Source organism: Schistocerca serialis, chromosome 4, assembly GCF_023864345.2.
Source record: "Schistocerca serialis cubense isolate TAMUIC-IGC-003099 chromosome 4, iqSchSeri2.2, whole genome shotgun sequence".
Taxonomy (NCBI): Eukaryota; Metazoa; Arthropoda; class Insecta; order Orthoptera; family Acrididae; genus Schistocerca; species Schistocerca serialis.
This window is the reverse complement of record NC_064641.1, coordinates 258,646,591-258,655,013: the sequence shown is the minus strand read 5'-3', so window position 1 is coordinate 258,655,013 and position 8,423 is coordinate 258,646,591.

The window sequence follows — 8,423 nt, the reverse complement described above, 5'->3', positions numbered from 1 at the left end:
TCTGTTCTTCCAATCTCGTATAGCTAAAAAATGGTTCAAATGGCTCTGAGCACTATGGGACTCAACTTCTGAGGTCATTAGTCCTCTAGAACTTAGAACTAGTTAAACCTAACTAACCTAAGGACATCACACACATCCATGCCCGAGGCAGGATTCGAACCTGCGACGGTAGCGGTCTCGCGGTTCCAGACTGCAGTGTCTAGAACCGCACGGCCACTTCGGCCGGCTCCTCGTATAGCTCGCGGAAAGAACGAACACCTACATCTTTCCGTACGAGTTCTGATTTCCTAATTTTATCGTGGTGATCATTTCTCCCTGTGAAGGTCGGTGTCAACAATACATTTTTGCATTCGGAGGGGAAAGTTGGTGACTGGCATTTCGTAAGAAGATTCCGTCTCAACGAAAAAGGCCTTTCTTTTAATGATGTCCAGCCCAAATCCTGTATCATTTCAGTGACACTCTCTCCCATATTTCGCGCTAATACAAAACGTATAGCCCTTCTTTGAACTTTTTCGATGTACTCCGTCAGACCCATCTGGTCAGGATCCCACTCCGCGCAACAGTATTCTAAAAGAGGTTGGACAAGCGTAGTGTAGGCAGTCTCCTTAGTAGATGTGTTACATTTACTAAGTGTCCAGCCAATAAAATGAAGACTTTGGTTAGCCTTCCCCACAACATTTTCTATGTTTTCCTTCCAATTTAAGTTGTTCGTAATGGTAATTCCTAGGTATTTAGTTAAAATTATGGCCTTTATATTCTTCTGATTTATCATGTAACCGAAGTTTAAAGGATTCCTTTTAGCACTCATGTGGATGACCACACACTTTTCGTTATTTAGGGTCAACTGCTAATTTTCACAGCATTCAGATATCTTTTCTAAATCGTTTTGCAATTTGTTTTGACCTTCTGATGACTTTATTAGTCGATAAACGACAGCGTCATATGCAAACGACCTAAGCCGGCTGCTCAGATTGTCTCCCAAATCGCTTCTATAGATAAGGAACAGCAAAGGGCCTATAACACTACCTTGGGGAACGCCAGAAATCACCATGACTTTCCGTCAATTACTACGAGCTGTGACCTCTAACAGGAAGTCACAAATCCAGTCACGATATTCCATAAGCATGCAATTTCACTATGAGCCGCTTGTTTGGTACAGTGTCAAAAGCTACCTGGAAATCCCGAAATACGGAATCAATCTGAAATCCCTTGTCACTAGCATTCAACACTTCATGCGAATAAAGTGCTAGTTGTGTTTCACAAGAACTACGTTTTCTACACGCATGTTGACTGTGTGTCAATGGACCGTTTTCTTCGAGGTAATTCATAATGTTCGAACACAATATCTGTTTCAAAATTCTGCTGCATATCGACGTTAATGATATGAGCCTGTAATTAAGTGGATTAATTCGTTCTTTGTGAATCTTCAGGTTTTGGCGGCGCAAAGACTGTTCCATTAAGTTTCGGGTGTGCAGCCGCAAGAAATCTCCTTCTTCTTCTAATATTTCGGCTGTATAATGTTCAGCCGTCTTCAGAGTGAGCCGCAAAACTGCCGCTCCAGTGCTCACTTCGTCCCTTTATACTGTTGTACTGCGCCACTGCGCATGCGGCCACAGATGCAAATGCGCCAGAGACGTTGGTCGGCGGCAGAGACGTGGATAATGCGCGAGTTTTATCTATGACTCCGCAGTTGATCTGTGTTGGCATATCGATATATCATTGTGAGCTGCACTGTGACGACGTCTTTGCGAGTTTATTACAGCAAGTGCCGGATTCCAAGATTTATCAAGATTGAAACCCCAATCTCTATCAATTAAATTCGTCGTCAAGCGAATTTCAATTGCCTCCTTCACTATCGAGTCCCAAAAGGATGATGTAGTTGCCAAAATTTCGACGTTGTCGTACAACATACTGTGACCATTATCAATACAGTGCTCTGCCACTGCCGACTTGTTAGGTTGTAAAAGTCGTGTGTACTTCCGGTGTTCTGTACATCTATCTTGGACAGTACGAGTTGTTTGTTCGATGTAAGAAAGGCCACATTCACATGGAATTTTGTAAACTCCAAATTTTCGGAGCAGCAAATCATCTTGTTCCCGAGGGCATGCAGCTTTACTGTACGGTTAAATGATGATGGCATCCTCTTGGGTAAAATATTCCGGAGGTAAAATTGTCCCCCATTCGAATACCTGGGCGGGGACTACTCAGGAGGACGACTGTATCAAGAGGAAGAAAACTGGCGTTCTACGGATCGGAGAGTGGAATGTCAGATCCCTTAATAGAGTTGGTAAGTTAGAAAATTTAAAAATGGAAATGGATAGGTTAAAGTTAGATGTAGAGGGAATTAGTGAAGTTCGGTGGCAGGAGGAAGAAGACTTCAGGTGAATACAGGTAATTAATACAAAATCGAATAGGGGTAAAATAAGAGTAGGTTTAATAATGAATAAAAAATAGGAGTGCGGGTAACCTTCTACGAACAGCATAGCGAAGGCATTATTGTAGCCAAGATAGATACGAAGCCCACACCCACAACAGTGGTACAAGTTTATACGCCAACTAACTCCGCAGATGATGATGAGATTGATGAAATGTATGATGCGATAAAAGAAATTATCCAGGAAGTGAAGGGAGACGAAAATTTAATATACAGGGGGGTCTGGAATTCGACAGCAGGAAAAGGAAGAGAAGGAAACGTAGTGGGTGAATATGGATTGGGGGTCAGAAAAGAAAGAGGAAGCCGCCTAGTAGAATTTTGCACAGAGCATAACTTAATCATAGCTAACACTTTGTTTAAGAATATACATGGAAGAGGCCTGGAGACACTGGAAGATTTCAGATAGAATATATATTGGTTAGACTGAGAGATTTAGGAACCAGGTTGTTAATAGTAAGACATATCCTAGGGCAGATGTGGACTCTGACCACAATTTATTGGTTATGAACCGTAGATTAAAACTTGAGAAACTGCAAAAAGGTGGCATTTTAAGAAGATGGGACGTGGATAAATTGAAAGAACCAGAGTTTTTAGAGAATTTCAGAGAGAGCGTTAGGGAACGACTGACAAATAACGGAGGAAAGAAATGCAGTAGAAGAAGAATGAGTAGCTTTGAGAGATGAAACAGTGAAGGCAGTAGAGAATCAATTAGGCAAAAAGATGAGGACTAGTAGAAACCCTTGCGTAACAGGAGAGATATTGAATTTAATTGACGAAAGGAGAAAATATAAAAATGCAGTAAATGAAGCAGGCGCAAAGGAATAGAAACGTCTCAAAAATGAGATCGACCGGAAGTGAAAAGTGGTTCAGCAGGAATGGCTAGTGGCTAGAGAACAAATTTAAGGATGTAGAGGCATATATCGAAAGGGGTAAGATAGATACAGCTTACAGGAAAATTAAAGAGACCTTTGGTGAAAAGAGAACTACCTGTATGAATATCAAGAAAACCAGTTCTAGCAAATAAGGGTAAGCAGAAAGTGGTATATAGAGGGTCTATACAACGGCGATGTTCTTGAGGACAATATTATGGAAATGGAAGAGGATGTAGATGAAGATGAAATGGGAGATATGATACTGCGTGAAGAATTTGCCAGACCACTGTAACATCTAAGTCGAAACAAGGCTCCTGGAGTAGACAACATTCCAGTAAAATTACTGATAGCCTTGGGACAGCCAACCATGACAAAATTTTACCATCTGGTGAACAAGAAGTATGAGACAGGCGAAATACCCTCAGACTTCAAGAAGAATATAATAATTCCATTCCCAAAGAAAGCAGGAACTGACAGGTGTGAAAATTACCGATTTATCAGTTTAATAAGTGACGGCTCCAAAATACTGACACGAATTCTATATAGACGAATGGAAAAACTGGTAGAAGCCGACCTCGGGGAAGATCAGTTTGGATTCCGTAGAAATGTTGGAACGCACGAGGCAGTACTGACCCTACGAATTATCTTAGAAGATAGATTAAGGAAAGGCAAACCTACTTTTCTAACATTTGTAGACTTAGAGAAAGCTTTTGACAGTGTTGACTGGAATACTCTCTTTCAAATTCTGAAATTGGCTGGGGTAAAATACAGGGAGCGAAAGGCTATTTACAATTTGTACAGAAACCAGATGGCAGTTATAAGAGTCCAGGGGCAAGAAAGGGAAGCAGTGGTTGGGAAGGGTTTGTGAAAGGTTTCTAGCCAATCCCCGATGTTATTGAATCTGTATATTGAGCAAGCAGTGAAGCGAACAAAAGAAAAATTCGGAGTAGGAATTAAAATCCATGGATAAGAAATAAAAACATAGAGGTTTGCCGATGACACTGTAATTCTGTCAGAGACAGCAAAGGACCTGGAAGAGCAGGTGAACGGTACGGACAGTGTCTTGAAAGGAGGATATAAGATGAACATAAACAAAAACAAAACGAGGATAATGGAATGGCCGGCCGGTGTGACCGTGCGGTTATAGGTGCTTCAGTCTGGAACCGAGTGACCGCTACGGTCGCAGGTTCGAATCCTGCCTCGGGCATGGATGTGAGTGATGTCCTTAGGTATAAGTAGTTCTAAATTCTAGGGGACTGATGACCACAGATGTGCTCAGAGCCATTTGAATCATTTTTGACAATGGAATGTAGTCCTATTAAATCAGGTGATGCTGAGGGAATTAGATAAGGAAATTGTACACTTAACTTAGTAGACGTCTTTTGCTATTTTGGGAGTAAAATAACTGATGATGGTCGAAGTAGAGAAGATCTAAAATGGTGACTGGCAATGGTAAGGAAAGCGTTTCAGGAAGGAGAGAAATTTGTTAACGTCAAGTATAGATTTAAGTGTCAGGAAGTCCTTTCTGAAAGCATTTGTATGGAGTGTAGCCTTGTTTGGAAGTGAAACATGGATGATAAATAGTTCAGACAACAAAATAATAGAAGATTCCGAAATGTGGTGCTACAAAAGAATGTTGAAGATTAAATGGACAGATCGCGTAACTAGTGAGGAGGTACTGAAGAGAATTGGGGAGAAGAAGAATTTATGGTACACCTTGACTAGAGGAAGAGATCGGTTGGTAGGACACGTTCTGAGGCACCAAGGGATCATCAATTTTGTATTGGAGGGAAGCGTGGAGGGTAAAAATCGCAGAGGTAGACCAAGGGATAAATACTCTAAGCAGATTCAGAATGATGTAGGTTGCAGAAATTACTTAGAGATGAAGAATCTTGCACAGGATAGTGTAGCATAGAAAGCTGCATCAAACCAGTCTTTAGATCGAAGACCAAAACAACGGCATCTGTCCACCTTGAATTTTAGTCCCACTCCTGAACTTTTCTTTTGCTTTCGTCAGTGATGCTTCTATGTACACATTGAACAATGGGGGCGAAAGACAACATTCTTGTCTCAGTCCAAGCACTGCGTTCTTGGTCTTCCAGTATTATTGATCCTTCTTGTTTTTTATACATATTGTGTGTTTCCCGTCTTTTCCTATAGCTTATCCCTATTTCCCCGAGAGTTTCGACCATCTTGCATCATTTTTTGTTGTGGAATGATTTTTCCAAGTCGACAAATTGTATGAAAACGTCTTGGTTTTCCTTCAGTCATGCTTCCGTAATGAACCGCAACGTCAGAACTGCCTCTCTGGTGGCTTTCCCTTTCCTGAACCCAAATTGATCGTCATTTAACAAATCCTCAGTTTTATTTTCATTTCTGCTGTTTATTATTCTTGTCAGCAACTTGGATGCATGAGCTGTGAAGCTGATTGTGCGCTAATTTTTGCACTTGCCGCCTTTTGCTATTTTCGGAATTGCTTGGATGATGTTTTTCCGGAAGTCCGATGGTAAATCCATAGTGTCACACATTGTATACACCAACATGATAGTCGTTTCGTTTCCACATCCCCCAGTGATTTTAGAAATTCCGACTGCAAGTTATCCATCCCTTCTGCCCTATTTGATCTTAAGTCATGCAACCCTCTTTTTAAACCCAATACTGGATACCCTTTCTCTTCCATATCTACTCTTGTGTTTTGTTGTGTCACTGCACCAGACAAATCGTCCCGTCAAAGAGGCCTTCCGTGTACTCTTTCCACCAATCCGCTCTCACCTCTGCATTTAACCGCGGAATTCCAGTTCCGCACTAAATGTTACCTCCGTTGCCTTTAATTTCACCGAAGGTTGTTTGGACTTTTCTATATGCTGAATCAGTCCTTCCAACATTCTTTTTAGAATCCTGCAGCCATTTCATCTTAGATTCCCTGCACTCCATATTTATTCCATTCCAAAGCGGCTTGTATTTCTTTATTCCTGAATTTTCATGAACGTATTTGTTCTTCCTTTTTTTGTCCATCAGCTGAAGTGTTTATTCCGTCAGCTATGGTTTCTTCGCAGTTAGCTTCCCTGAACCTATTTTTCTTTCCAACATCAGTGATTGCCCTTTTCAGAGATGTCTATTCTTCTACAAATGAACTGCCTACTAAGCTTTCCATTACCGCAGTGTCTATAGCCTCAGAGAACTTGGAGCGTACCTCTTAATTCCTTTGTACTTCCGTATCATACTTCTTTGTGTACTGATTTTTTCTGACAAGTCTCTTGAACTCCATCCTTCTCTTCATTATTACTAAATTGTGATATGAGCCTATATCTGCGCCTGGGTACGCCTTACAATCCAGTATCTTATTTCCGTATCTCTGCCTGACCGTGATGTAATATAACTGAAATGTTTCCGTGTCTACTGGCCTATTCGAAGTGTACCTCCTCCTCTTGCGATTCTTGAACAGAGCGTCGGCTATGACCACTTGAAATCTATTACAGAACTCATTTTGTCTTTTTCCTCTCTCATTCCTGCTACTTACGCGTTCAAACGTCTGACATTATACGATCCGACTCGTAGAACGTTTCCCTTTACTTCGTTATTTAATATTTTTCTCGTGGTCACCGCCCTGTTGGCAGTCCTCTCCCGGAGATTCGAATGCGGGACTATCCCAGAATACTTTTCCAATGGAAAGATCATCATGTCACTTTTTCAGTTATAGGCTATGTCCTGTGGATACACGTTATGTATCTTTAATGCATTATTTTCCATTGCTTTCTGTCTCCTCATGCCGTTGATTACTGCTGATTCTTCCTCCTTATAAGGGTAGTTTCTCACCTGAAGGACAAGACAGTGCCCTATCTGACAAGGCCATTGGCAGAACAAGGGTGATTTCTTATGCCGAAGTCTTCAACCGTCACTGCGAGGCTACTTTGGAAAGTAAAAAATAAGTAGACCCGTAAGAGGTTGATACAGGAAATGAAACACGTTGCATAATGTACAGCTTCTTGAATAACACGATCCACAGAAGAAAGTTTCCCTCCATCGCGCCTCCACATGCACCGGTGAGCAGTACCCTGTGCGTGCTGCCGCGTCGTTCGTTGGGGCAACTAGACAGGCAGGCACGTGAAGGCAGCTACCATCATTGCGCGCTTGCATACTCACCACCACTCATCACCATAACAAAACTATCGATATGCGGATGCAGCTGTGGGTGGCAGTCAGTTTTGCTGTGAAGAAAAATCTTCAAATACAAGAATCTGACAAATTCTTGAGAGCTTGCTCCATATCCTCTGTAAAGTTGAAATAAAAGTTATCACAGTCTTGCCTAGAAAACGAGAATTATTAGTACCTCAAGCTCCATTCAATTTAAACGCCCAAGGCTGAACTAAATGATTAAAAAATAAGAGCAAAATTACATTTACAATGTCGCAGACTCCTAAGTGTATCATGTGATACCTTCTTGCGCCGAAGAAGACTTTTTAAAATAGTAAAAACACCGAAAAATAAATTCAACAATAACGGAACAATTAACAGCTATTTATATCATTGACACCGTCTTGTATCCCTTACAGGAGGCATTCTACATCTGCATCTACATAAATACTGCGTAAGCTACGGTGAGTTGCGTGGCGGAGGGTACTCTGTAGCACTACTACTAGCGTCCATTCCTGTTCCGCTCGCAGATAAGACGAGAGATAAAAGACTATCTACAGGGTGTTTCAAAAATGACAGGTATATTTGAAACGGCAATAAAAACTACACGAGCAGCGATAGAAATACACCGTTTGTTGCAATATGCTTGGGACAACAGTACATTTTCAGGCAGACAAACTTTCGAAATTACAGTAGTTACAATTTTCAACAACAGATGGCGCTGCGGTCTGGGAAACTCTATAGTACGATATTTTCCACATATCCACCATGCGTAGCAATAATATGGCGTAGTCTCTGAATGAAATTACCCGAAACCTTTGACAACGTGTCTGGCGGAATGGCTTCACATGCAGATGAGATGTACTGCTTCAGCTGTTCAATTGTTTCTGGATTCTGGCGGTACACCTGGTCTTTCAAGTGTCCCCACAGAAAGAAGTCACAGGGGTTCATGTCTGGCGAATAGGGAGGCCAATCCACGCCGC